Here is a 21,176-nt window from a genome sequence, read left to right as displayed (position 1 = left end):
CAGAAAGGCGTACTTATGTTCTTTCTCTAAGCACACCATTTGTTGAAGGCCCAACTCCAGAATTTGCAGCACCCAATAGAAAATGAAAATGTAGGGCCTTGTGTTAAATGACTAACATTTACAAGACAAGCACAGCAGAGCATGAAACCAAGTGTGAGGTTCTCAGCTTGGGGCTGTGTGTGACTGCCTGAGTTGCACGCCCATGAAGCCTACCACTTAGGAATTTTCCATGTAATTGCTTCTGATTGTAAAATGGCTGGTCAATTCTTTGCCTTCTTCTATTTTGAAACCACACTAGCCCTTATCAGAAAGTAGATGAATATTGAGTAAGAACACTAAACATGTTCATAATTTTTGATGTTAAAGAGGAAAAATGTTATAATACATTTGGAGAGTGTATTGGTTGGCAGATATATTCAAAAAAATTATCTTTGGTTAATTCATTATAAATACTGGCTGAAGTAAAGCCAATGATGAACTTCCTAGTTGAATTGATGTCAGTTGCTCTGTAATTGATTTATTTAGATAAAATCATTTAGCCCTTATCTATTATACTTAAGACAGTATTTTATCTAATATCACTGCAATATGGACTAAGTTTTGTTAAGTACCCACTGACAAATTGAGACCAATTAAATGTAATAAAGAAATGAACACTATAATATTTATATGCAAACTGTTAAATTTGACTATAGGCAGAACATGTGAGTAAATTGAGAGTGAGTATAGGTCACTACTGAAAATTATATCAGATTTATTTTAAATTAACATAGGAAAACTATCATTATGGCCCATAAAAATAAATTTCACCTATATTTGATGTATATCTGTAATAAGTTATTAATTTCATAATTAAAATTTCAAAAACAGACATGTATACAGTGTACTGATTTGTTTTTCCATATTTAATATACAACAATGGGTATATGCATGGCACAAAAAAAATGAGGGATCATAATTGAAAGCCGGAGTCCTAGCCCAGTCCAGGATTACTTCTCACAAATCTGACTGTCACCTCCATATCACTGAATAACATGGTCTGTGTTCTTTATTTATCCTTAGAAATTTTCTCATGAATTATTGCTAGGATGGCTAAGAGTACAGATCAAATTCACCATCCTGTCCCTACTCGTATCATTTTAATTATTTTTATTTCTGTGATATTTCAAAGATACATTGTAACTTCTATTTTTTGCCCTAACTAGTTTACATGCTGCCTCTTGATTTGCCTCTCAGATGAAGAAAATTCCTCCGTCCGCAGTTCTTTCTCCTTCCCATCAATCCTTTTCTGGCAGTTATAAATCTTTGCTTTCATATTGTCTAGGCTGATTAAAATTTACACTGCTGAATATTGATGTTTTCAGCCAAAATGAAACACAGTAAATATTAAAATTCTATGACTTAGGACCATGCTACTTGCATAGGCAGCAGTATCCCGTTGCCAAACTTGTTTCTTTGTGGGTCAGTGTCCTACCTCTGAGCTGCTCAAGGATGGAACTCACATCTTGTTGATATGGATTCTGTCTTCTTACTCACCATCAAGGTCTCAAAAGTGTGATTTTTTACAGTTATTTTATATTCGAATCAGGTTTGTCTTATTTGTCTTTGAAATAGAAGTAGAATCTCTATTTTACCTTTATGCTATCCTTATTGACTGAAATAATGTGAGCTTTCTTTAACATGGACTATTTATTCCATATATATATTTTTGGTATCTAATCAGTTCCATTTCTTCAAGGCTATTCTTCCTTTAGATGTCACTCAGCTTATGTTCTTATTTTAATGTTTAATATTTAATGTTGTATTTCAAGGTGTCCTTAATGCACATACCAAGTTACCATTTCCATTTTGCTGGAACTCTAGGTGAACTTCACTATTGTGGGTATAGCCTTCCTTTATTTTACTTTATATTTACTTTATATTTCTCTTGTTAATATGTTCAGACAACATCCTTAAAAAGAAACAAAGATAAGAAAAGAGGCAGGCAGATAGGAAGATACACAGAGCATGGAAGACACAGGAGGAGAGACAACATAGGAGGTGAAATTTCTGTCTGGTGGTCTTGGTAGACAGAGAATTTTAGGTTCCAAATCATATTTTACAATCAAAATGTTAAAGATACACCACAGTTTTATTTGTAGATTCCACTCTGATGAAAATCTGATGTTGGGGTGCCTGGGTGGCTCAGTGGGTTAAGCCTCTGCCTTCGGCTCAGGTCATGATCCCAGGATCCTGGGATCGAGCCCCGCATCGGGCTCTCTGCTCCTCAGGGAGCCTGCTTTCTCCCTCTCTGCCTGCCTCTCTGCCTACTTGTGATCTCTCTCTGTCAAGTAAATAGATAAAATCTTTAAAAAATAAAAAATTTTTAAAAAATCTGATGCAGTTGTCCTGTACTTTCTCTCCAGAGACTTAATGCTCTGCATTTCAAAGTTATGTGTCAGGGGGAGGTTTATTTAGTTATATTTTCCACCCATTCTTAAGGGCACTGAGCAGTCCCTTTTATTGTGAAGTTTGTGGGGGTGTTTTTCCCCTCAGCTTTTATCAATGACTTCTCTTCCTGCTGTGGGTATATCTCCTTCTCCATTTTTTTTCTCTCTTCTCCGCAGCTCAAGTTCATGCCATTCATATATGGACACTATTGGAATGCTGCATTAGGCTGCTTTTCTCTCAAAATCAATCTCTTAGACTTTTTTTTTAAACTCTGAATAAAATTTCCTTTTTTTTTTCATTTTTCAATGTTTTAAAATTTCTAATTTATATCATGAGTATACAATTTAAAAACTCTCTTCCCCACCCCATCCTACTTTTTTCGTAGTTCATTTTGTAAAATATTCTGGCATTATATAACCAGTACATTCTTGAATCAGTCTGAAAATAGGAATTTGAAATGTTTAAATTTTCTCTCGAAGTCTGCAATTCTCATCGTTTTCATTCCTTTCATGCTATTAGTTCTTCTTGGTCATTCCTTACTCTGCTGCTGATTTGCATCATGCGTGTAGCAATAAGAAGATAATTTAGATTCTGGGAGCAGCATCTACCATAGGATCTCTAATTCTTTCAGGAATTGTGATAAATTTCTGTTGAAGCATGTAGTTCTCCACTGACCTGGGTAAAGTCTGTCCTCTGGGTAATCTCTGTCCTCTGTCAGAATCTAAAATGGCCAGATACGGGATACGTACGGGACCAAGAATGTGAGTGGAGGGGTGTCACTAATTCCACTTGTTCCATATACGGACTTCCTAGAAACCACTCTCAATCCCTGCTCCCCCCACACCCAAGCTTCCTGCCTGTCTTGCTTTTTTCTAGAGCTGGATCCAGGAGCCTTTCCACTTCCACCTCTGCTTCATCAGTAAAGCAGTGTTCACCATCTCTATTCTCCCATAAATAGATTTAATTCTGTTACCCACTGTGCTCCCCATCCCTAGCTTACTCATACGTCCCCAGATTTCTGGGGATGTGGCTGTGACAAGTACATTTAATGACCCTTATTTTTAAATGGGTCTATGATGGATATGGGTTTAATATATGTGCTCAGACCTCTCTTCAACAATTCTCTTTGTTCCTATTTTATCCATTCTTCTTTGGAATCTTCACTTTCTATTTTTCGATGAACTTTATTATTTTGAAGCTACTGACTGTTTAGAAATGGAACAGTAATTTTCAATTAAGTAATTTTTAAAAAAATATATTACTTGTTCTGTCACCATTCTTCTTAAATCTCTTGTTTTCATTCTAGGCTTAGTTTTGTCTTGACATAAACCATGTGTAATACTTTCTACCATATTCTCCAGTAGTAAACTTTCTTGTGCATTCTTCTGTCTGGGAATGTTCTTTTTTCCCTTAGTCTTGAATGATACCTTAGTGACATATGAGCACCTAGATTGTTATCACTGAGCATATGGGAAATGTTCTCTAGGGTCTGGTCTGTATTGTAAACATGAATCCTGTCATTGATCTAAATTTTTGTCATGTTTAGAATTACTACCCTTTCCCTCTGCTTTAATATTCTTTGCTTTAATTTTCTCCTTTTTTTAGTATATTGTACATATATAAGGAGTTCTCACCTGTGTGTGTGTGTGTGTGTGTGTGTGGGCGCGCGCATGTGTGTATGGAAAAAGAGAGATACATGTATCTCCCTATATATATATTTATGGAGAGAATAATTTAAGTTTCCTTAATGTGAGGATTAATATCTTTCAAAAGTTCTAGAAAATTACTAATTATTTCTTTTAATACTGCTTCTCGAAATGTTCTTATTTCATTTTGTTGAATTTATACTATGATTTTCCATTCTATTTTGGTGTCTCATCCCTTTTTTTCTTATTTTTTTATGTTCTTTTAGAAATGATAGTTACTAGATGTGATGGAACCACCAGCTACTAATACAGTAGTAACTGCATTGTAATATGTAAATGGATAAAATCAATATATATATACACCTAAAACTTCTGCAATGTTGCATGTTGAATAAATGTAAATGAGTCTGGGGGAATCCCTATGGGCTGTGCTGAGGTCAGTTGGTCCAGTGCTACTTATTTACTTTCTAGAGGTTATAAAGATATTCTTCAGTTTTGCCCTTTTTTCTAAGTATTCTGCTGAATTTTTAACTTACAAGAGCTATATTTTAACTTGCAGAAATTCTAGTGGTTAGATTATCCATCTCCTTACCAATTTCCCTAGTGTCTAACTTTTTAATGTATTTTTTTTAAGATTTTATTTATTTATTTGACAGAGATCACAAGTAGGCAGAGAGGCAGGCAGAGAGAGAGAGAGGATGAAACAGGCTCCCTGCTGAGCAAGGTTTGTAAGCTAAGTCATTGTAGTCTTTTCAGATTTTCCGTTACTTTTTGTTTTCACTGTTCCAAGATTCATTGTTTATGCACCTCTTATTTTTTTTAAGTTTTTATTTTAATTCCAGCGCAGTTAGCACAGTGTTAAATTAGTTTCAGGTGTACAATACAGTGAGCAGTTCAACAATTCCATGCATCACTCAGTGCTCATAGTGGTAAGGGTGCTCTTTAATCCCATTGCCTACTTTCCCCCTTCTCCCCCACCCACCTCCACTCTGGTAACCATCAGTTGGCTCTGTATAGTTAAGGGTTTGTTCTTGGTTTGTCTCTCTCTCTTTTTTTCCCCTTGTTCATTTTGTTTTTTAAATTTGACCTGTGGGACATCTGGGTGGCTCAGTGAGTTAAGCATCTGCCTTTGGTTTGGCTCGTGTTGCCTGGGTCCTGGGATTGAGTCCTGCATCAGGCTCCTTGCTCAGCAGGGAACCTCCTTCTCCCTCAGCCTGCTCCCCCAACACTTGTCTCCCCCCACCCCGCTTGTGCACATACTCTCTCTCTCTGACAAATAAATAAAATCTTTAAAAATAATAAAAATAGTAAATTCTACCCATTGGTAGTTCTATGGTATTGATCTTTCTCGAGCTTCTTTCACTTAGCATTGTATTCTCCAGCTCCATCCATGCTGTGCACATGGCAAGATTGCATTCTTTTTATGGCTGAATAATCCATTGTGTGTAATATGTGCACACACACCGCCCCCCACACGTACATACACAGCTTTTTTATCCATTCATGTATCTGTGGACACTGGCTGCTTCCATAACTTGGCTATTGTAAATAATGCTACAATAAAAATAGGAGTGCATGTATCCCTTTGAATTAGTGGTTTTGTATTTTGGGGGTAAATACCCAATCGTGTGGTTACTGGATCATAAGGTAGTTCTGTCTTTAACTTTGTAAGGAAATTTCATACTGTTTTCCACAGTGGCTGCACCACTTCGCATTCCTACCAACAGCGACCAAGTGTCCTTTTCCTCTGTATTTTCAGCAACACATGTTGTTCCTCGATTTTTATTTTTAGTCCTAACGGGTGAGGTGGCAGCTCACTGTGGTTTGGATATGCATTTTCCTGGTCATGAGTGATGTTGAGCATATTTTCTTGTGTCTGTTGGCCATCTAGATGTCTTCTTTGGAAAAATGTTCATGTCTTCTGCCCATTTTTTAACTGGATTATTTGCTTTTGGGTGTTGAGTTGTAGAACTTTTCTTTAAATATATATGTTGTATATTCCCACCTGGGAATCTCTGCTCAGCAGGGATCCTGCTTCCCTCACCCCCACCTCTCTGCCTGTCTCTCTGCCTACTTGTGATCTCTCTGTCAAATAAATAAATAAAATATTTTTTAAAAAAGCTGCATCTCCTTTTTTTTTTTTTTTCTGGGGACTCTGAACTCTTTCTACTTACAGTTTTTGAACTGACTCTTTATTTTCAAAGCACTAAGCAAAATCTGTCCCATTTTCTTGAAAGTATTCCTGCGATGCCCCTTTTGGCTAAAGCATCCTGCTGCAAAGTCTTTCTCTGTTACACTTTTGATTTCTTAGCAGAGGATTTATGTTATCTTTGTCCACATTTCACACCATTGTTGAATGTGCTCAAGTGAGCTGGTTCTTGAGAAATAGCAACTTTATGGCATTACCTAGAATTGTTCTTCATTTTACCATCAAGAATTGTTGACACCAACATCTATGAAGAAAGTAGTTCTATGCTGTAATGCAAGGGTCCCGCTCTCTACTCGTCACCCCCCCCCTTATTTTTTTTTTTAAGATTTTATTTATTTATTTGACAGAGATCACAGTAGACAGAGAGGCAGGCAGAGAGAGAGAGAGGAAAGCAGGCTCCCTGCTGAGCAGAGAGCCCAATGTGGGACTCCATCCCAGGACCCTGAGATCATGACCTGAGCCGAAGGCAGTGGCTTAACCCACTGAGCCACCCAGGCGCCCACCCCCCGCCTTATTTTTAACAGTTGAAACACCTTGTGCCACAAACTCTGAACAGTACAGCAGAAATACTGATATCAATATAGTCCTTCCACGCAGGCATTTTCTTTCTAGATATAAGGACAGAAATAGTAAGTCAATTTCTACGTTTGCTTATCCCAAGCAGTATTTTGCTACAGAAAGTTTTCTTTAATTTCACCATCATTTATGAATATTTTTATTGAGGTATAATTGACATATAACAGCATATTAGTTTCAGCTATACAACATAATGATTCAGTATTTATATATGCTGCAAAGTGTTTACCACAATAAGTAGTTACTATCAGTCTTCATACAATGATACAAAACATTTCTGTTAATGATTACAGCATTCAAGATTTACCTTTAGTAACTTTCAAATATGCAATGAAATACAATGTTATTGACGCGAGTCACCATCCTATAAAATTACATCCCAGGACCTACTTATTTCATAACTAGAATTGTAACCTCTTGGCTCCCTTCATTCATTTCACTTGAACCCCCTTCCTCCTCTCCTGTGGTAACCACCCTTCCGGTTCTCTGTATCCATGACTTTTGTTTGATTTTGTTCATTTGTTTTGTTTTTTAGGTTCCACATAAAAGTAATATTATATGGATTTCTCTTTCTCTTTCTTATTTATTTCACATGGCATAACACCCATAAGCTTCATCCATGTTGTTGCAAATAGTGAGATTTCATTCTTTTTATGGCTGAGTAGTATTCCTAAATACCTCCATATCCATCCATAGATCTATAGTATGTATATGCATATTTTTAATATTCCTTATATATATATAAAACACAGCATTCATTTTTATATATAATGTATATGTATATATGTATTAAAGATGTATGTATGTATATACACACACACACATGCACACACAAACACACACCCCTTTACATAATCCCTATGCATTCATCCATTGATGGATACTCGGGTTGTTTCATATCTTAGCTATTATAAATAATGTTGTAGTAAATATAGGGGTGCATATGTCTTTTTGAAATTAGTGTTGTTGGTTTTTTGTTTTTTTTTTTTTTTTACCTCAGATAAATACCCAGACGTGGAATTGTGGGATCATATGGTAGTTCTATTTTTAATTTTTAGAGGAACCTTTGTAATGTTTTCCATATTGGTTGTACCAATTTATATTTCTAGTAACATTTCACAAAAGTTCTTTTCTTTATGCCAACACTTGTTATTTCTTGCCTTTTGGTGGGGAAGGGGGAAGTGCAGAGGGTGAGAAGGAAGAAAGAGAATCTAAAGTGGGATCCATGCCCCATACCGAGCCTAAAATGGTGCTTGATCTCACAACCCTGAGATTATGACCTGAGCTGAAATCAAGAGTCAGAAGCTTAATTGACTGAGCCACCCAGATGCCTCCTTATTTCTTGTCTTTTTGATAATAACCATTCTGATAGGTATGGGATAATATGTCATTGTGGTGTTGATTTGCAATTCCATGATGATTAGTGGTTTTGGCATGTTTTCATGTTGGCCATTTGTACCTCTTCTTTGGGAAAATGTCTATTCACATCCTCTGCCTATTTTTTAATCAGATTTTTTCTATTGAATTGTATGAGTGTTTTTTATATATTTTGGATACTAGCAACTTAATAAGACATGATTTGAAAGGGAGAAATTACTGCAATCAGTTGCCTTTTGATTTTTTCGATGGTTTCCTTTGCTGTGCAGAAGCTTTTTAGTTTGATATGGTCCCACTTGTTTATTTTTGCTTTTGTTGTTTTGCTTTTGGAGTCACACACACACACACAAAATCATCACTATGATCAGTGTCCTGGAATTTTCTACCCAAGTTTTGTTGTTGTTGTTGTTGTTTTTAATGAGTGTTTCATGAGTTCAAGTCTTAGGTTCAAGTCCTCAACCAAGTTAAGTTTGAGTTGATTTTTGTATATGGTATAAGAGAGTAGTCTGATTTTTTTTTTCCCAAATTGTTGTCTAGTTTTCCAAATGTCATCTATTGAAGAGACTCTCCTTTCTCCATTTTAAATATTTTTATTTAATTTGACAGACAGAGATCACAGGTAGTCAGAGAGGCAGGCAGAGAGAGAGAGGAAGGGAAGCAGGCTCGCTGCTGAGCAGAGAGCCCAATGTGGGACTCGATCCCAGGACCCTGGGATCATGACCTGAGCTGAAGGCAGAGGCTTTAACCCACTGAGCCACCCAAGCGCCCTCCTTTCTCCATTTTATATTCTGGTCTTCTTTAGCATAAGTTCTCATGTATACATGACTGTATTTCCCTTTATTCTGTTCCATTGATCTATGCATTGGTTTTCTTGCTAACCCTATACTGATTTGATTACTAGAGCTTGGTAATATAGTTTGAAATCAGGGGGCAAGATGCCTCCAGCTTTGTTTCTTCTTAAGATTGCTTTGGCTATTCAGGATCTTTGTTGTTCCAAACCAATTTTAACATTGTTTGTTCTATTTCAGTTTAAAAATGCTGCTTGGTACTTGATAGGGATTTCATTTAACCTATAGATGGCTTAAGGTAATATAGACATTTATAATCTGACTTATTTCAATCTATGAGCACAGAGTGTCTTTCAATTTATTTCTAATTTCTTTATCAACTGTATACACATTTTAGGAGACAGATCTTTCACTTCCTTGTTTAAATTTATTCCTAGATATTTTATTCCTTTGATGCAATTGTAAATGGAATTATTTTCTTAATTCCTTTGTTAGTTTGTTAATAATGGAGAGAAACAGAACAGATTTTTGTGTATTGATTTTGTACTCTGCAATTTTCCTGAATTTGTTTATAAGTTCTCACTTCTTTTGGTAAAGCCTTTAGGGTTTTCTAAATATCAAATCATAGGTTCTGTAAATAGTGACAGTTTTACTTATTCTTTTCCAATTTGGATACTACTTATTTCTTGTGCCTAACTGCTGTGGCTAAGACTTTGAATAGTATGTTGAATACAATTATCAGAAGAACCTAAAGTACTAGATACCCCAGGCTTGAAAATACACACACACACACACACACACACACTCTTTCACACAATCATTCACACAATCATACCTTAATTTTTGAAATAACCCATTGCATGCCAGTGCCACTCATATTTAGGTAATTGTGTGGTTTGACATTTCTCTAAGAACTCCAAGTATTTTTAGATAAAGAAAAATAATTTGAACCACCATAATATTAGATCTGAAAAGTCAGAAGCTATACATTCTTTCTCTGCCAAATTGCACATTAATTTTCCAAACAGTAACATTTATCAAAAAGAAAAATTGGTCATACATATCTTTTCCTTTTTCCTGAAGATACATTAAATTAAAAATAAATGAAGTAAAAAGGTATAATTTCATAATAAAAAAGAAGAAAAAAATTAGGGTGCCAGTAGTAGACAAAACATTTCAACACAGTTTTAAGTCCCAAAGAACAGATCAGTAAGGGTTAACCAATAACTGGGAGAAGAACAAGAGTTAGCCTGGGTTCTGATACAGATACTTTTGAGACAAAAGTAAGACATTTTCCCACGGATAACCTTGGAGATCAGTATTTTGAGAACTTGGTAATAACTTGGGACAGATGTGAGACACAAAAGGAAACCTAAATATCAGTGAAACAGTGTTTCAAGCAATAGACCTCTCCCCTCAAGTACTGACAAAATGTCTTCTACATAGAAAACTGTATTCTGCTACCCAGGTAAACAGAGAAATGAGTGGCTCTGGGGTAGAAAGTTCTTCACATACCAGCACTTATACAGCCCCACTCTAAAAGCCTGCTCTATCCTCCAGTCACACAGGGAAACACTGAATCTTCATTAGTCTACCCCAACACAGTACACAGCACTCCTGGATTGTGCTCGCCTGGTCTTCTTGTTAAATAAGAACAGACAGGGCACCTGAATGCTCAGTTGGTTAAGCGACTGCCTTCTGCTCAGGTCATGATCCGGGAATCCTGGGATCGAGTCCCACATCAGGCTCCCTGCTCTGCAGGGAGTCTGCTTTTCCCACTGACCTCTCTCCTCTCATGCTCTCTCTCTCTCTCTCAAATAAAAAAATCTTAAAATATGAACAGATAGTCAAGACCAACAAAGATTCGAAGAAAGCCTGAAACCTGGCAGAGGGAAAGCGGGAGAACAAGATGGATAAGCAAAGTCTTTCTTAAATTTTTTTTTTAATTTATTTATTTGTTAGAGAGAGAGAGCGAGCAAGCACAGGCAGACAGAGTAGCAGGCAGAGGCAGAGGGAGAAGCAGGCTCCCCGCCGAGCAAGGAGCCTGATGTGGGACTCGATCCCAGGACGTTGGGATCATGACCTGAACCGAAGGCAGCTGCTTAACCAGCTGAGCCACCCAGGCTTCCTAAGCAAAGTCTTTCTTGAATGAATGTATCTTCAGAAAAAGCATGTGATGGAGTGTGAGGCTGTTCACCAGAAGTGAGAGACAGAAGGGTATTGGAAGGGGGGAAAAATGAAAGTATCTTTGCTGAATAGCAATCAGTAAAAAGGGCAATGGATAATATTCCAAGAAAAGAGAAATGGATGACACAGAGTACACAAGAGGAAGGTGATACAGAGACTATCCACTGTCTGATATCAGGCTGTCTGACATCAATCTGACAGGGCTTCTCACAAGGGCAAAGTGAAAAAATGTGTCTTCATATCGAAGAAGCATCCCAAACCCATGAAAATAGAAATCCTGGTACAGTGATGGAGAGTTGTGGAATTGCAGAAAAACTAAAGAAATTTAGACGTTTTTTTCCCTTTTTAAATTTTGTCTGGAGGAAGGAGAGCGAGGAGGCAGAAAAGGCTGAGGAAATAGTTACCTGTGAAGTAGAGATAATTTAATCAGCATTGGTATTCTCATCAGCAACACTGGATGACAGGTGACAAAGGAGTCACTTTGGTTTTTGTTCTGTTTTTAATTTTGAGAAATGATTTTAAACCAGCTGTTCACTACTCAGTATTTTCAGTTAACTTTGAGTTAGAATAAAAAACAATTTCAGACATCAGAAAACTTCTTTCCACATATCTGGTCCTAGAACATTACTTAGATGTTTTAGCATTAAAAGGAAATAAACCATAAATAAAAGGTGAAAAAGGAAATGACATCAGAGTTCCAGTCTCTTGCAGTAGCAGATCTAGAGATGGCAGTCAGTCCAGACTACAGAGGCAAGGCTGAGTTCCTAGGAGAAAGGGAACACAGTGAATAAAAAGGAATATGCAAGAGATTCACCTTTTTTTTTTTTTTTTGGAGTTTTTAGAACAATTTAAGACAGGCAATGTAAGTTGGGAGCCTGGAGAGAATCACATGGAGAAAGAGCTCTACAAGAAATAGTAGTTACAGAGCACTTTATGAATTGGGGACAAAGAACAAAACATAATTTTATCAGAGTAAAATATCGTGTCCTGTTTAAAAAGGGTAACAATTAAATTTGGAAAATGAGAGAGTTAAGGATATTTGAGAGATAACCTTTTACCATAGTAGAGAAAAATCAGTGAACCAAAATTAGTAATATAAGAACTCAGTTTTTAGATAAAGAGATAAAGGGGAATGGATTGGGGAATTTTTTATTATTAAAAGTCCTGCTGCTTTTTTTTTTTTTTAGCTTTTTTAATACTATTTTGATAATTCTTCAGGTCAGGGTTTTTTTGCTACACCAATCACTAATATAATTTGCATTTTGTCATTTCAAAAATTTGTTGACACTCCTACGTAGTGTCAAAGGCAGTGACAAATATCATACATAATTGAAATATCAATAAATATAACACAGAGTAGTTCCCTAAATCGTATTCCTATGTTCTTTTCAAAACCCATACAGTTTTGTTTTGCCATATTTACAGTCTCTTTTTCTTGCCTGGTTCTCTAGGATATACACGCCAGCTGTTGTGATGTTTTTATTTTTTTTTTTTTTAAAGAAAACTCATTATGAAACATTTGATGCCTTTCTATCTTTAGGCTAGAAGGCAGTCCTCAAGGTACAAAGCCATAGCATTTCCTTCTGGAACGTTGAAAATTTTCTTAGACAATGAAGGCAATTGCTTACTGAAACAATTTTCAGAACATAATCCAACAAAAACAGTATTTCATTTGCATGAGCCTCACACTCTATCTAGCATCATCCTAGAGTGTATTAATCCAACTCAGGCATCTGCTAATATTCCACCAGCAAATTTAAAAATAAAACTCTAAAATCAGGGGCACCTGGGTGGCTCAGTGGGTTAAGCCTCTGCCTTTGGCTCGGGTCACGATCTCGGGGTCCTGGGATCGAGCCCCACATCGAGCTCTCTGCTCAGCAGGGAGCCTGCTTCCTCCTCTCTCTCTCTCTCTCTCTGCCTGCCTCTCTGCCTACTTGTGATCTCTCTCTGTCAAATAAATAAATAAAACCTTAAAAAAAAGAAAACCTCTAAAATCAGAGACTGACATCAGTCTGAATTAGCTTTGAAGTCCACTGATAACCTATGTATCTTCCAAATGCTCTTATTTTGTCCATTTCTGGTTTCACTGGCAGGAACCATGTTCCACATTTTAATCTCTTGAATCTGTGGAGCAGTTATATGTAAATGGTCTGGCGCTATTCCTGGCACAGATAAAGTCTGTGATTCACAGCAGGGCAGTAGGGTGGTTGCCGCTGTCCATGGTTCTGAGAAATTTTGTCATCATTGCAAAACCCAACCTTCTCCACAGAGCTTTTGATTTTTCCTGAGTGTTAGTTGACAGATGGGGTATCACTAATTCTCCCTTCAAGCTAAAAATATGCGTGGCTGCAGAAAAGTCACCGGTAGATAGATAGTTACACTGAAAGAGATGACATTATGAGAAATTCAAGGTTTGGTCACAGGGTCGTGTAATTGGCTTTCCTTATGGCACTGGTGAAATGCCTTTATAGCTAATTCCACATGAGCTGCTGCTCCGAAGATCTGTCATCCATTGAGAGTCAGTGTCAGGTCACTGATAACTTAGGAAGTCAACTCACATTTGATTATTTGAGTTCTGTTGTATCTCAGAAAGTGTTTGTTTTATGCTCCTATTTTCCTGATGACACATCACAGAGATCTAGATTGAAGAGAAAATAGATAGTAATCACAGGTTTAAAAATTTACTCACAATACTCCTTAAACATGTGAAGGAAAACTAGCATTTTTGTTTTCTATAAAAGATCTGAATTTCCTAGAAGTTTTCCATTTTGCTGTGTTTTAAAAGGAGGAAAAAAAAAACCAGGTGACTTTTGAACAACAGATTTGGACTGCATAGGTCTACTTATGTGTGAGATTTTTCAGTAGAGTACAGTACTGTAAATGTATTTTTTCTCTCCCTTGTAATTTTAAGATTTTCCTTACCTTCTTAATGATGAGAATGCAGTACAGAATAGCTATAACCTACAAATTATGTGTTAATAGACTGTTGAAGTTATCCATAAGGCTTCTTGTCATGGGGTTTTAGTAATTAAGTGTTTAGGGAGTCAAAAGTTACACTTGGATTTTCAATTTTACAGGGGTTAGTGACCTTAACCCTCACGTTGTTCAAGGGTCAGTTGTGTAGTTTAACCTGCCAACATCGGACCTCACAGTCTTCACAAGTATAAAAACCCATTTTCAATGATTTAGTCACTTCAGGTAAATACTCTGCCTTTCAGGCCAGTGGGTACATGTAAAGGTGCTCAAGTTCAAACTGGAATGATCTATCGCCTCAACCTGTTGGAATGGCCATTATCAGAAAGATGAGATAAGAAATGTCAGCATGAATGTGGAAAAAAAAGAGAACCCTACTGTTGGTAGAATTGTTAACTGGTGCAGCCACTATGGAAAACAGTATGGAGGATCCAAAAAACTAAAAGTAGAACTACCCTAGGATCCAACAATTCCACTCCTGGGAATATATCCAAAGGAAATGAAGACACTAACTTGAAAAGATAGCAGCGCCCCCATGTTCACAGCTGCTTTGTTTACAGTAGCCAAGACTTGGAAACAACCTAAGTGTCCATTGATGGATGAATGGATTCGGAAGTTGTGATCTATACATAGACCGTGGAATGTGCTTCAGTGTCACACACACACAACCAGGAAATATTACCATTTTCAGTAACATAGATGGACATTCAAGGCATTGTACTAAGAGAAATAAGCCAGACAGAGAAAGAGAAATACTGTACGATTGAAAGACAAATACGGTATGATCTCTTATGTGGTATCTAAATATACAAGTAATCCAAACATACATAAAGAGACCAGACTTAAGAATTTCAGAGGCAGGGGTTTGTGGGGAGGAGAAATGGGAGGAAGATGGTCAAAATGCACAAATTACCAATTAGAGGATAAATAAATACTAGGGACAGAGTTTACCACATGACTATAGCTAACATTGCTGTAGGATATATAGGAAAGCTTAAACCAGTTTAAAAAGATTAAACCATGAGACTTCTCATTACAAGGAGCACTTTTTTTTTCATTTTTCTTCTTTCTTTGCTTTTTCCTGGATCTATATGAGATGATGGATGTTAACTGAACCTCTTGTGGTCATCATTTCACTATGCATGTCAATCACACCATCATGGTGTATATTCCTTAAACTTACACAATGATGGATGTCAGTTATCTCTTACTAAAACAGGGCTGGGGGGAGAATTCTGCCTTTCTGATGCTTTCATCTTGTTCTCCTTTTCTTCAAGATGAGGTCATGATATAACAATTCTTTCAGTGTTCTTATAGTCACAGAGGATAAGAAGGCCTTGAATCTCCTTTAATTCTGAGCACTGCTCTCATCTTTGCCACGTTGTCCTTGGTGTAGTCCAGAATCTGTGCTTGTGATCAGTGAGATGTGACTTTCTGGCTGGTCTTTGCAGGGGACAGTATTGAGGCATCTACTTTTGGATGCCTTGGTGCAAACTATTTGTCCTCAGTCAAGAAATCCTTCTTTGAATCTTTTTCAGCCTGTCTCTAAACCTTGTATCCTCTCCATGACCACGCTAAAACTTCTGAGTATCTAACTTTATCATCACACATATATTTTCTGGGCTTCTTGACAGAGCCTGTCATCTTACCTATTGAGCCACCTCAGAGGGCACTATTGGATTTTTGTAAAACAAAACATGTAAAACAACATGCTGGGAATCCAACTATTGGGGCAGTACTTTCTAGCACTTACTGAATTAAATTTTCTAGGGGGAGGTACTATGTTTTTCAACCTTTGTTGTTTTTGTCTTAAATTCTCCAAATCCTAATACTCTAATACAGTACCTATCTGCCAGAATTAGTAATAATTAACTGAATTAAATTGTTAGTTAATATCATGGTGAAACCTCTTAATTGAGGAAAGGGAAAAAAACATAGGATGGAAAATCACAAAAAGGTAAAGAAAAAGATGCAATAAATATGATTCTGGTGTGCACTAAGTGTGAGCTCATTGAGATTGATCACTTCCAAACATGAAAAGCATGACCCATTTCTTCGAGGGTGAATTGAGTGATATAAAAATGGCCTTGAAATATCTAGAAGTGATTGACATTTCAGGTGGCAGAGGGGTCATTGCTGCTGATGGTGAAATTGTAAAAGTATCTGGCAAGGTAGGAGATAGTGATAATAGCCGGGAGCTTACTGGTGAAGTCATCAACAAGAGAGATTACATTTTGACTGTTAGTTGCTGACACCACTTGCAGAAAAACTAGTGTCAAGGTTTGGGAACGATTTCCAAAAAGCAATTGCTGTCTAGTGGAGGCAAAAGCATGGTCTGCAATTAGCATGGAAATCTACTCAGTCTTCTAATGAATTAAGAAAGTGAGAAAACAATACTCTCCCCTGAAGAGAGCTGGAGGAAAAAGTAAAATTTCAGTTAAAGCAAAGAATTAAACTGTTGTTCATAAAAATAATCAATGATATGGGGCACCTGGGTGCCTCAATGGGTTAAAGCCTCTGCCTTCGGCTCAGGTCATGATCCCAAGGTCCTGGGATCGAGCCCCACATCGGATTCTCTGCTCTGTGGGGAGCCTGCTTCCTCCTCTCTCTCTGCCTGCCTCTCTGCCTACTTGTGATCTCTGTCTGTCAAATAATAAATAAATAAAATATTTTAAAAAAAAATCAGTGATACAAGAAAAGATATTTTAATGGCATACTGTTACCTTAGGCTTGTTGGAAAAGCCCAGGGATAACTCTGAAGGTGGGCATACTGAGGTGGGCAGTTTAATGAAAAAATGGTACAAAACCTAATGTGCTGTCAGGGAGGTGGAGTTTTCCTACGGTAAATGAGACGAAGAAAGCAAGAATACAGGAACAAATTCACAGCAGCATGGAATTAGTAATGGCATATAAAGGAAAGTGAACAATAAACAGGACCTGTGTTCATGAGAGTCTTGGAGGGGTGATCAAACTCAGACTATAACTGTTTCAGTTTCTGTGTGGCCAGATTGCTAAGAACTTGCGAGAAGGGAACTCAAATTGTAAGTCATGAAAACTGTCATATGTGAAGCCTTGTTATAGAATAATCAGAAGCATCTATGTTGTGATTAGTGCTGCCCCATTTGTTAATCTGTTTTTGCAAATGAAGGGCTAATGAATTAAATGGAGGCAGCTATCAATTTTTCTTAAATGATGCATTTTATTTTTTCAGACAGAATTTATGCCAGTACTCAATAAATACTTTAATTACTGTCCACTGATTAAACCATGAAAATCTTTATTCAACAAGTAAAAGTAAATTCAAGATTACTATATATAAATGGAGCAACAGGTTGAGCCTAAAAGCTGTAAAAACTGAAAGACTGGTAAAATGGAAACACACAATACCACTGAAGTATGCAAAATACAAAGTACATAATATACACAAGAGGAAATCTGGCAAGATCCATTACTTAAATTATTTTCTAGATTCTGACACACCAAGGTGAAATTTTGGTTTCTAAAAGTTCTAAATGGAAACCCCAGTAACCTTGAAGATAGTTTCTAAGAGTTACAGGAAAGTTTTATTTTCCATTTCTATCATTTTAGTCCAGATGGGGAATTCTCCTCTGCCCTGTTTTTCATTCAAGTTGTTTTCATCTCTTTCAAATGTATCCCTTGTATAATATTTTCTGTTTAGAAATACTCTAAGAGATTCCTTCTTGAGTTCCACAATTTCACTAGAAGTAAGAATGTCATTTTCCTCCCACTGTATAGATGAAAACAAAGTATTATGTGATGAGTTTACATTGTTGGTTCATATAAATTAATGGAGCCAAAATAAGAAAATAAGCTTAAGTCATGCTATTACATATAAACTTTTTACAGGGGCACCTGGGTGGCTCAGTGGGTTAAGCCTCTGCCTTCGGCTCAGGTCATGATCCCAGGGTCCTGGGATCAAGCCCCGCATCGGGCTCTCTGCTCAGCCGGGAGCCTGCCTCCTTCTCTCTCTCTGCCTGCCTCTCTGCCTACTTGTGATCTCTGTCTGTCATATAAATAAATAAAATCATAAACTTTTTACATTCTCTCTTTGATCTCTTTCACATACAAAATCTAGCATCATCTTCAAAATGAAATCGCTCTCTACCTCAGATGTAAAATATTTCTTTTTTTTTTTTTCAGGCCAACTTTTCACTGACTTTGTCAGTGTGGCTTTCATTGACATCTTTTCCTATGTGAACGTCATTAGCCTGTAAAATGAAATTATTCCTCAGCGTTAATTGTATACAGCATGCTATAATGACTTCATCCTAGAATTATAAGATCAAATGCAAATTATATGTTCAGCTCAGAAACTGAAGATTTTTCCCAGTTCAAGGACTTGCCACCAATCTGCTTTCCCTTACCATAACAATGCGATAAAGTAACATCACTTACCACGCTTAAACCACACCAAAGCAGAGTATAAAATAGTTCCTTAAGGGAGACATCCTTATATTTCCTCTGTCTTTAAAGTTTCCATTAAATTGTAATGGATTTTATGTACTTCATTGACAGAGAGTCATTGCTTATCTTTCTCTAGAAGACAAGTGGAAAGAAGACAACAGGGCACAGTGATCTAAGAGCCAAGAGATAAAGATGTTAATTTCCATTCTGGCGCTCCCTTCCTTAATAACCGTGAGACACCATATGAGCCTCTGTTTCCTCAACAGCAAAAGAGTGTAACGGGAACAGCACCCCTTACTCCGGCACTGTTCACGGGGTCAAAGGACGGGACTTATTTGACAAATCTTTGAAAATGACGGAGCACTTTGGAGAAGGATCATATTAATAAAATCACATCTCTGCTCTATTTCAGCTCTCACTATCCATGACAAAAAACTAACAAAAGAAACAACAAAGGGAACACTCTCAAACTTGCTTCCAATCTTTACATTCTTCACTTGCCTCTTGGCGGACTCACATGTCATGCATGATCTTTATCCAAGAGATCTGCCCATTCGGCATCCTACTCTCTGTTGCCATCCATAAATTACTTTGTGGAAGCTCCCTTTCTATTACCCTTCCCCTGCTCAGCTTAGCCTGGCTCCCGTTCCTGCTGCTGTCTCCTCTATAGTTTTCATCCAGACTTAAAACTGTATGAGGTAATTATATATGTATTTTCTATATTCCTCAAGATTCAAAGTTCTGAGAGCTGGAAAGTTATCTATCTTATTCATGGTTGTTTCCCCCTGCCCCATCACATAGTAAAGCTTCCTAAAAATGCACAAATAACTACAATAGATTGTGAGTCCATAGAATTTTCTTTATCACTTTAAAGTGGTAGCCACATAAATTTAGGAGGGAGCACTTACAAGATGAGTCTCCTCTGATTTTTTCCATAGTATATATTCTTTCTTTAAAAAAGATTTTAGGGGCGCCCAGGTGGCTCAGTGGGTTAAAGTCACTGCCTTTGCCTCGGGTCATGGTCCTGGGATGGAGTCCCACATTGGGCTCTCCACTCAGCGGGGAGCCTGCTTCCTCCTTTATCTCTGCCTACTTGTGATCTCTGTCTGTCAAATAAATAAATCTTTAAAAATAAATAAATAAATAAATAAAATAAAAATTAAAAAATAAAAAATTTTATTCATTTGAGAGAGAGAGACGAGAGCATGAGCTGGGGGAGGGGGAGAGGGGCAGAGGGAGAGGGAGAAGCAGACTCATTGGGGCTCTATGTGGGGCTTGATCTGAAGGCAGACCCTGAACCATCGGAGCCCCCCAGGTGCCCTACTAGCTTATATTCTGAAAACTAGAGATTCACTCTTTTTTGGGGTGTGAACTATCTATTGTTTTATTACTAATTATTTAATAGCTTATTGAGGAATAATTTATATACAGAAATATTGCACACATTCACTTTTAAATGCACAACAAAAAAAGGACTAACCAAAAAAAGAGTCTTGAGTCCATCACAAATATAATACTTTATATATCACTTATTGAATAAAGTTATCAGAATTTTTTCTTGGGCTGTTAAGTCACATTCAGAACTCCATTTTACCTTACCATCTTTGTTTGAGGAGTTCAGTACACTCCCTGTAAGTCCATCCATATTTTCTTGGAATACTTACTTTTTTTTTTTTTTTTAATTTGTTTATTTGACAGAGATCACAAGTAGGCAGAGAGGCAGGCAGAGAGAGGAGGAAGCAGGCTCCCCGCTGAGCAGAGAGCCCGATGCAGGGCTCAATCCCAGGACCCCAAGATCATGCCCCCCTTAGAGTACTTTCAAAATGCTTTTCATGGGGATGCCTGGGTGGCTTAGTGGGTTGAAGCCTCTGCCTTCAACTCGGGTCATGATCCCAAGGTCCTGGGATCTGCTCAGCAGGGAGCCTGCTTCCCCCTCTCTCTCTGCCTGCCTGTCTGCCTACTTGTGATCTCTCTCTGTGTCAAATAAATAAAATCTTTTAAAAAAATGCATTTCATGAGCCTCTATATTCTCTATGAGATTGCTTTGTGGAGTGGAAAATAGTTATCACATCAGTGATTAAAGTTTCTCCAAGAGAACTTAATTTTCTAGGTCCAGATAATAAACACAGTCATATTCAAGGATGAGACCATGAAATTTCTTTGCCTCAATCAAATCCTAGCATCCCTGTGGCCCAGGTTCACTGGGAGGTGTTGCAGTACATGGGACATACTGATCTTCACAATCACTTTATCACCTTTCCTGTTTTCTGAGCCATAGTGGTGGTGTTCCTGCTGGGCAGAGTCTTTTTTTTTTTTTTTTTAAGATTTTATTTATTTATTTGACAGAGATCACAAGCAGGCAGAGAGGGGGAGAGGGGGAAGTAGGCTCCCTGCTAAGCAGCGAGCCCGATTCGGGGCTCGATCCCAGGACCCTGGGACCATGACCCGAACGGAAGGCAGAGGCTTTAACCCACTGAGCCACCCAGGTGCCCCAGCAGAGTCATTTTTAATCATGTTTTTGATGTGCTATTTTCTGCCATGCTCTCAATTATCATGTATATGAGC

The sequence above is a fragment of the Martes martes genome (assembly GCF_963455335.1).
Source record: "Martes martes genome assembly, chromosome: 8".
In the NCBI taxonomy this organism is placed as follows: domain Eukaryota; kingdom Metazoa; phylum Chordata; class Mammalia; order Carnivora; family Mustelidae; genus Martes; species Martes martes.
The sequence above is the reverse complement of the archived record's forward strand: the minus strand, read 5'-3'. Positions refer to the sequence as shown.